Below are 10,541 nucleotides of genomic sequence, written 5' to 3'. Positions count from 1 at the left end.
TCGTTACGTGCACCAAAGTTGAAATTGCTGGGAGAAGAATAAAGGGGGTCTGCAATATTGTAATGTCCCGGGCGGGAAAATCAATGGCCAGTTAATTGATGTGAGTGTTGGTGTGAGATTGTAAACAGGGTGATTTGCAGCCCAGCCGAGCGGGAGACATTTTAAATGGGATTCACTCGGGACGGTGAGGATACAGTGTTAACAGTCATGGGCTGAATGACACAGGCGGACACAGTCTGGAGATCCAACAGACATCACTCACTGCCAGCACCTGAAAAAGTTTGAAACTCCGGTTTAAAATAAATAAATAATAAATAATTAAGTAAATAAAATATACCGAATTAACTGTGCACTCTCTGTGCACTCAGAGAGGAAAAGGATTCTTAATCAGCTCTTCATCATTTAAATAACTATCATCACATGAATAACATCGATTTTTAAACAAATATTTTATATTCGCGTCTAATTTCATATGAATTAAATGATTTATTTTCCTAATAATAATCTGATTAAAATGCAAATAAAAAATAATAAGTATGAAATAAGAGCATTTTCCGAGTGAAGCGACAGAAGCGTTTGGCACGTAATAAAAAAATAAATAAACAAATAAAAATGTGCACATTTCTCTGTTACGCGCAATCAATGCCGTGCGCGCCATATCAGAGGAGGTGCGGCCCGGGTGCCATCACTCACTATTATCACTGACATGTCATGATGGATCATACAGCTCAGAAACACTGCGCGTTTGAGCGCATAATGCGATAGTTAAAGCGGAGAATCTCCCGAACCGGAGCTGTTAGTGATCCTCAGCCAGTGTATTTCTAACTAGAAAGCCCCCTTTTTTTCCTGCTTGACACCGTATTCAACACGTGGTGGGTTTCTATTCACGGTCCTGCTCCCTGCTAGACGCGATGCCTGGAGAATTACAACTAGCTGGATCGGGCCTTCATCTAGGTCAGCTGCGCGCGCGCGCCCGCGCGTGTGTGCGTGCGTGCGTGTGCTTGTGTGTGATAAGAGGAGCTCGTCGAGCCAAACGAGAAAACTTAGTGGTTTAAGGTTTACAAGGGTGCAGAGTCTCATGACTCCAGGATGTATAAGTAGACGTCTATTTCACTGATTCTCTCAGCTGCTACTACATGTGTCCCTATTACTGGTCATAATTATTTGACAGGTTTGATTTACTTGTCAGAGGTTAGAGACACAATTTAAGGCCATTTGTTAGAACTCTACATGAGTTACAAATGTGAAATTAAGAGAGGCCTTACATTTAAATAGGATGCATGAAGAAAATATTCCAACACACGGAACGGCGACTTCATAAAATATGTGTTGATGAATAAATATAAAAATCATTTCATCGACTTATTTTTCATAAACAGTGGGGGTCGAACGCTGGAGCCTTCAATGCCCATCGTTCGCACAGCAAATATCAAGAAGTGCATGGCCTTATTAATGGCAGACTGACGTCTTTCAAAGGGATTAGGAGCTTGATTAAAGGGATTGTTCTAAGCTGGCCTCACGCTCAAAGAAATAAAGAAATAAGACCACATTTTCCTTGTCTCAAGTCTCGCACACTGCAGGACTCCTAATGGCACAGATTGGTTCAGAGTGTCCGGCCCTAAGGACGCGCGTGGAAATATTTAAATTTCTAAGTGTAACCAAATCTTTCATTCTACCATTTTTTTTTTTTTTTTTTTTTTTTTTTTTAAATCATAGTAAATCAAATCACAGAACCTTAGCATGTTTTCAATAAGGCTCATAAGAAAGCCCACGAGCTGCCGCAGACACGCGTATTTGCATTATGAAGTGAGATCACTTTGTCTTGCAGATAATCAGAATGCAGCATTCGGAGCTCTGTTTTGCCACTAAAGAAATCCCATTGAAAAATCGCCTGCATTAAAATTCAGTACCTGCAGCAGCGGAGAATAGCCTCCATTAATTAAGAGATCAAACCCTCTCCATTGTCCTCCAGCGGCCCTGCCACCACTTGTCCCACACACCGTCTCCCCCCATTGTGGCCCCTGACAACTTCCTGCAGCATCACCCGATATCAATGGGCCGTGTTTGTTTTTACATTATCTCAGCTGCAGTTGCAGACACCCTCTTTCAGTCCCGCCTTGTTTGAGGGAAAACAAGCAAACATTCAAGAGTGCCGCAGAGGTGCTGGAGGTCACCGGCCCATCACACACACACACACACATATGCACACACACATATACACACACGCACACTCTGCATGTCCACACTGTGTGAATGCGAGTCTGCATATGGTGCCACTGGCACCGTCATCCTTGACACACACACACTGGAGGATTGTGTGTGTAGATGCTCAGGTACAAGTGTACAAGTGTTAAGAGATGTGTGCCAAAGGATCCCTGAAAGAGAGGCTCGACCTCCCAATTATTAGCGAGGAGGCGAGTCCAGACACTGGAAACCAGACACCACGGGCACTCACATCTGCATCCTGTTGCACAGTTTGCAAACACTGGCATTGTTTTGATAAATAACCATATATGTGTACGCACCTAATGATGACTTGATAACAATACAGACAGAAGTATATAGTACTGTAACTTACGGAGTTCTTATATTGATAATAATGGTATTTATCAGCCGTTTGATTGTGTGAAACACAAAAACAAATTCAGAATGAACCTACACAACCTTTATATCGCTTCCCTTTAATATTAAATTGCAGCTTTAAAAGGAACATATTATATATAAGTAATACATGGGTATTCAGTTTCACGTCTTTAGGTTTATTAACTTGATGCCTGTTTCTCATTATCGTGCACTCGACTTTTTTTCTTTTTTTGCTGAATAGATACTCTCAGTCACAGCGATGCATTCATCAAATCCTTCAATTGTTATGATACAAATTCACTTGATTGTATCTGATTAAACATGCTCGCTTGACTTGCATTAACGAGAAACACCACGGCACTGGACGACCACCAAGACTCCCATTTTAGCTCCTTCGTATTCTTGAAGAAAAAAAAAAAAACGCACACACACACACACACCCTGCTTTCATATGACATTGACAAATGATATTTGGATGAAGAGAGATGCTTAGATGGTTAGAAGTTTCACAGAATGGAGCCGGATTACACTGACACACACCACTAGGACTGGAGGTTACAGAGGAACCAAACACTCCAAACATCTTGAAGAAATTACACACATCATCCCCCGAAAGCTGAGTGTTTATGTATTTTTAAGAACCTGGAAGCAAAACTAAAAATTACACATGGAATTATCCCTACATTACTTCACACGCTCGTAAACACAGAACGTACAGAATATACACATGCAATGTTTGTGTCGCAGCCACAAAGCAAGCCGGGCGAGTGGTGAAACCGCACAACAAAGCAGCGTGCAGGTAACCGCCGAGCCTGCAGACATGGCACGTAAAACACACACACACGCACACACCAGAAAAAAAACAAACAAAAAAAAACTCACGTTCTTTCAGTAAATACACCCACAAAGTTGAAACATATCAAGTGGTTTATTCGCAGCGACTCTGGGCACAAGATGTTTATCAACTGCCGCCAGACAGCTGTGTTGGTCGGCCAGCAGTTAACTGCGTCTCAGACAGCCTCTTATTGCTATTGATAGTTAGCATCAGTGTCCCGGCTGAGGAATGGGGCTGCTGTGGGCAAACACAAGCTATTGATCTCCAGCTTGTCCCTGACCAGCCCGGAGCAAGAGGGAAGGGAACGGGGAACGGGAGTGGAAGCCGAGTGGAAGCTGTGCGGAAGCCGCCACAGCCCTGCTAGACTCACTGTCTGGAGGAGCTACTGGTGGAGCTGGTCGGGAACCGGTCCAAAAAGCCTCCTTTATTTTGTCGCTTTGTGTAACAACAACAACAACAGTGTGTGTTTATTAATAAAACAGAGGCCAAAATATTAATTCTCATCACGTCGTGATTGCTGTCACATTCAGAACACACAGCAAAGTCAGCTTTTAACACCAACACCTGTTTTGTAAGGAAAATGAAAGCTCTAACTTCCTTCCTCTTTTTATCCTTTAATTCTTCGTATTCTGCTTTGTCTGAAATCAATTTCCTTATCTGTGGATGTATTGATTGATGGGCCCGAATCGGGCGATTCACCCCGGTGAGCTGTATTTTCATAGTGCCATTTAAGCGCCGAAGCCAGCAGGATGCAATATATCAAATGACTACTTCGGCTCGCTCTCTGCTTCCTTTATGCTGCTCCATATTCCCAATAAAGAAGGCAGCTCTAAATATGACGCCTTTCCATACTTAATTGCTCGTTAAAACAAGCACAAACACACATTAGACTGCGCTGAGGTTTCGGCGGTTAAAAATCAGCAATCTGTCGGGAAGGACGGCGTTGCAGGCTCTATGTGAGGTCCTCTCATGTGTGTGCATGTGTGTTCTTCAGCTCCCTGTGACCACACAAGAGAGGGCTCCAAGCGTGTTTGTGTGCACGCGCGTTTGCGTATGTGTGTGTGTGCGTATGCGCGTCAGTTTTCGTAAAGTGTGTTATTTAGCTACATGGGTGACCGCATGATAAAACTTTCAGAAAAAAAAAAAAAAAAAAAAATTGAGCTGCAACAATTTGGCCCCATCTCTCAACAGGGAAACTAGAGGGGAAGTGAGACATTATTTAGTCAGAGCTGTGTTGTTGGTGCAGAGCGTCTGCGCTCGAGAGGGGACGAGGGGTGAAACTTGCCTGGAGGTGAAGGGGGGTGGGGGGGGGTGGCTTGTCATTCTTTATTTACCCCACTTGTGGAAGTCTAGTCGGATACGGGACGTCACAGGAGTCAGGTCCCTGGTGACTGGCGAAAAGACTACCTTGGGGGGGCAAAGCGCTACCACCACTTTTCCCAATTTGTTACTTTTGTTCCGAGTCTCTCCCTTCGCTCCCTCTTTGCCCCTCCTGCGCCTTTTTCGCCAAATGCAACTTCTACTTTTGCTAGAATTTCGCAATAACTTCAAGCTGCCTGCAAAATGAGGAGGAGTAAAATATACATGCGCAAATGCAAAACACTCGAAGCGCACACACTTCAGTGCACCCCTCTTGTGTGTGTGCGTATGCTGAAATCAAACAGTCGCTCTCTTAGCTCATTTAGGCTGCACGTCAGACAGACAACCAGACTCTCTCATCAAACTCCACTGCCCTTTTACGCTGCCTCCTACCTCTTGGCTCGTCTTGTTTGGCGAGTCGCTGTCTTTTAAACTCCCATCAAAATGTCTTGCGAGGGGACACGGCACAGATCTCCTTACCCCCCTTTTTTTTTCTAGGCCTGGAAAGATCCACCCACTGGCTCTGCTGGCGATACAGTACAAACAGAAGTATGATTTCTTTTTTCTGTCTCTGCACTACATGTCCGAAACCCCTGCCACAGGTAGGCTATATGCTCTCATCACTCAGGCAGACAGCTGCACGCAAACATTCACACACATGCACAAGGGCCAACACATGCACACTCACACACACATACACAGGACTCTTTTCAAAGAAGTTTGCTTTTTTTATTACTTCCTTTCCCATTCAGCGGCCTCCCCACTTCTGCAGAGTGTCCTGGGTGTGCAGTGAAAGAGCCGTGCTTATTATGTGCTCCGGGCTCTCCAAACCCAGCTTTGTTTTGTCCTGATAGCTCTCTCTCCCTCTCTCTCCTTCTCTGTCTCTCTTTAATATTCACAGTAAGAGTCTTGGCTCTCACAAGACGGCTGTTTTCCCAGTTCTCTCCCCCGCTAACAGCCAAGTGTGGCCCCTGTGAGTGTAAACACGCAGAAGGGAGGGACATCTCCTGACAAACATCTCCAAGGATGTGCCACCCTGCCCCGTGTCATTCATTCTCTATCTGGCTCTGAAACTAAACTGTTAACACTGACGTGTGAGCGCCAGAGCCCTAAAGGACTGCCAGCGGCTGCCTGGTCTACCTTCATTCCCACCACACTCACATCTGCTCTTCACACAAAAAGGGACGCAGAATAAGAGCCAATCAATGAATGTTTGCAAACTCAACAAAGTCATAAATGACGAGTTGTCCGCGGAACTTCACACGATGACTCATGGGAAAGCTAAACCACGTGCTCATCTTTATGAATCTAACACAAACCTACATAATGCGCTCCGATACGCTCTCATGTGCGGCTCGCTTTGTTCGCCTTACACTGCACTGTGTCAGCATGTCCTGTTAACGCGAGTTGTGAATGTGTCACCATGACAAATTCAGCAACATTAATTGCATTTGGCAGTTAAGGTGATTCTCACTCGGACTGTAACGTCTTCCAGCGGCCCTTTGTTTAACCAGGTGGCTAACGCGAGAGCCAACTTTCGCTGAGCGTATATCTGGGGAGACTTGCACCCACTGGAGAAAATTGTCATTACCTTGTAGCCCAGTATCTGCCAGTGACAGCACAGCACTAGCAAACAGCATGAATTAAGAGCGGAGCCTATATTTAAACAGAAGATCACTCCAAACATTGATAAGGCACCACACCGCATGGCAGTCAGACCCCTAGTGATGTTAACAGCGCTCCGCTATTATCGCAGGTGTGATCGCTCACCAGCCCACAACCACATTTACATCTTAATTACCAGCCTAATCAATGGGGTTGCACTTTGACTTCATTTGTGACATTCATGAAACCTCATTTAAGATGTAAGAATAGGCCATCGTAAGTATTGGTGGGAAGAGAAAAGCACCTATTTTCAACGCGGGATACAAAGGAGATAAAAAGGAGCGGAGTCCTGAATTCTCTCAGGCATGATCACAACGCGCTGTGGGGATGACAAAGTGAGTGCTGGGAGAAATTTATGATAATTGCACACTCCTCCCAAAATGACAAAGCAAATTGGCGAGACGTGTGGCGTATGACAGAAAACGGATGGCTTGCGGGACTTGAGCCGGGTGATTTAAATGGCAAGTGATTGAACAACAAACTCGCATTAAGACCTTATTGATGAGTTCAGTGTTTCATTTGGGATCGATAAGACGATTGGTAGAGGCTGAGGCCAATACATGCAGCAGGGAGAGACTGCGGGGTAGAGAGATGAGAGGGTATTGAACTGCTTCACCACAGAATAGAAAAGATGCTGTGTTTTGTTTGTCCAAAGGAGGACCTTGAAGTGAGTTCTTGCAAAATACAGGAGGGTGGGATAGTTTTTGTTTGACATTGAGCATAATTCAAGCTTTTGAAATATTTCCTGATTTGATGGACAACAAATGTAAGGCGTGGTTTATACTTCTGCATCAATTTGATGCCATAGCTACAGTTAGTACGTTTACATGCACGTAAAAAATATATATATATATATATATATATATATTGCCTCAATCGGACTATAACAGGAGAACTTAAGTGCATGTAAACACGTTACTCCGATTAAAATTAAAATCGGAGTTCTCATCATCCGATTAAGCGCCCAGATAATGCGATCGGAATATGATTTTCTCCAGCATGTATACGGTAACCGCAGTTTTCAATCGGATAATGCGTGTGTGCATGCTCCACAACCGCTGCGCTGGTGTGTGACCCTGGAACGAAAGCATCCAAGAAAGCCGGTCGCGGAAGAAGAAGGTAAGCGGAGCCGCTGGAAGAACCGTCTGAGGGATAGCGCGCATCTTACCTGCACCGGAAAAGTAGCGCGAACATTATGTTCGAGATTAAAAAACGTACTATTGTCCGTATGGTTGTTGTCTTAAATGCCGGTCTACTGCATGAACGACTCTTGTTTAGGTCAACCGGAAAGCGAGCTGTATTAATGTGGTATTAACCCGCTGAAAAGACATATCGCCACCTAGTGTGGAGGAGGAGGACATGTTCCCGTCAGTTATCCGATTTTCTTGCGCTGCATGTAAACTGGGGCAAGGACTGTAGTCAGAAAGTCGAATTTCGAGCATAGCTCGATTAAGCTCTGCATGTAAATGTACTGAGTGTCAGCAAAGACCCAACCTAGCCAGAAATGTAACTAGGCTTCACAGTGAAGCAAGAATAAAATTAAGGCTGGGCTTAAGAGATGAATGAACATATTTGTTTTAAGAAAATTAACAGTCAAATACGGTCACAAATTGGTGTGACGGTAATCTTGGCTACATTTAGTCAATAATTTCAAATATTTCCTTGTTACAACTAACCTGGAAGCCGGTCCAACTATTCCCTGACCACAGAACTGTTGCAGGAGAAATTTGGCCTGGAATCATTCCATTGGGAACCAACTATGCTGCTGGATTATATCAAATAGCTGGTGATGGACAGAAGAGTAAAAGTCATGTAGTCATACTCGCCACCTGAACACTGTGGATTTGTGAGACTACCCAGTTGGGTGCAGAGGTATTTTTTACTCTCTGTATCAGTTGAAAGACGTCCTGTAATAAACACCCAATGCTGTGTTTTAGACTCATGTTCTGATAAGGACTGAGTCTGGCAATGCTAAACTTTGATGGGCCTCATGCAAAAAAGCTGTTCCCCCATGAATGCAGCACGCGCTCACACGCTGGCCATGTTCAGACGTGGTAGTAACATCCATCCTGGGCTATTCAATCCAATCAAAGTGACTGAGAGCTGTAAGTATATGTGTTCTCACCTTTCACATGTGGAGGAGCACGGGACCACTTGGGATCAAATCTCAGTTTTGCCTTTCTCACAGGTCTGCTTCCGAGTATGTGAAAACGAATTAGCAATAGACCAGATTAAGCTCAAAGTAGGTGACAAATGGGTAAAATGTCCAACTTCTGCCAATCCAAAAGTCTGTAGCACAAATACCATCTTGAGCAAAGAAGCCTTTCATTTACTTGTCTAATGGTGCAACAATATCCGCTCTTAGTTGTGTTAAATAACATGAGATTTAAAATCCAAACACATTTGGAAGATGAAGGGGTACATAAACTCCTCTGATGGGGCTATTATGGTGCATCGCGCAAAATAGGTTGAGAATGTCTGTTCTGGAGTGCCGAACATAAATAAATTAGCAGTGCGAAGGCCGGCTATAAGGTGCTTTGTCACTGGCGCAGAAAGGAGAAATTCACTGGGATTACTAATCTAAACCCAGTTTAGCCGGAGCAGGCTGTATAGCTGAAAGGCCTGGTACTGTAAAGCTAGCAAATCACAGCTGTGTCATCACGCTGCCCCCACAGTGTGACAGATGACGCTAACAATGAACATTTCATCTTCAGCTGCACCGCAAGCTCCTATAAGACAGAGATGAAGTACGTGGGGCGAGATGAATTACAGCCCGGTGATTCATCATGACAGGCCAATAGGAAAAATACAAATGAACAATTAGCAAGTTTAGCCTTAATTAACCGCTCCCAGACAAAAGATGAGCTTGTAGAGCGCGTGTGTACAAGCTCGGAAAATAGTCAAAAGCGCAAGGCTAATCTTCGTGCAGTTTGTAGAATATTACTGCGTTAATTAGGGTTAATTGAATAATTTCCCTCGTTGCATACTGATTATGGATGTCAAACACAGAGGGGCTATCGTGATTAAGCTGTGAGGGTGTTCTGAATGGAGGAAGCAGGGCTGATGAGCCACGCTGAAATTCCTGCACAGATGAAATGAAAATCAGAACGTTTTTAAAATCCTTTCAAACGATGAGATATTTTAATAACGCCTGGAGCCAAACTTTTCAAAATGATGCGCCACCAAATAGGACAATTAGGAGCCGGGAAGCTCACATGTGTTCTGATTTGGGAAAACTTTGTTTCCCACACCGTCTCCTCATGAGTGATAATGCAATTTAGCAGGCAATATAATACCGTGCGAGACCTGGATGACATGCAGCCCTCGTCTCAATGCGGGCTTAAGAATTACGACCCACAAGATCTTCGTTGTTGCACTGCACGCACACACACAGGCGCGCACACACACAAGCAGATGCAACAAAAACAAATTAGGACATATCTCATAATTCAATGTCACCAAATCCAATTGCAATCAGGGAAACTCAATTTGTCTCGAGCCCTCGACATAATGGGTTGATTTGAGAAGAAGTTCTAAAAATATGACGTGTTGATAAACAGAGCATTTTTCTGTTTTGACATTGTGTAAATACTGAGGGAATGTAGTAATGTGTGTCCCTAATGCTGGTGTAAGAATAGAATGGGAAATTATACCAGAGAGAGCAGTAAATTAGATGGTAACTCTGAGGTGAAGAGTTGACTAGATGCTTCTGGGGGCAAGTCATTTAGTGAGAGTTCAAGCAGAAAGGGTGGAGTTCGGATCGTTTCAACCCCCCATTTCCTTTAATATATGTATAATTTCACAAACCGTGCTTCCTTATAAGTCTTTCCCTGTGTGTCTGCGCACACTTCCGCCATGTGTGTGTTCTCTGCAGAGAAACAGGACGATGCCATCACCCTGGCAGTTGACAGCAAATATCTGGCTAACAAATGATGATGTGAATACATGGGCTCATAAGCCTATAAATCAGACTTCCCCCCTACAAATTAATAGAGTTCACGTTTGACGGCTGAGGAGGAAAATCGTAAATTATGTTTGGCATGTGAAAATGGCATGGCAACCGGAGGGAAAACCTGTAACAAGAAATTACCTGTTTTTT

Source organism: Mugil cephalus, chromosome 3 (genome assembly GCF_022458985.1).
Source record: "Mugil cephalus isolate CIBA_MC_2020 chromosome 3, CIBA_Mcephalus_1.1, whole genome shotgun sequence".
Taxonomy (NCBI): Eukaryota; Metazoa; Chordata; class Actinopteri; order Mugiliformes; family Mugilidae; genus Mugil; species Mugil cephalus.
The sequence above is the reverse complement of the archived record's forward strand: the minus strand, read 5'-3'. Positions refer to the sequence as shown.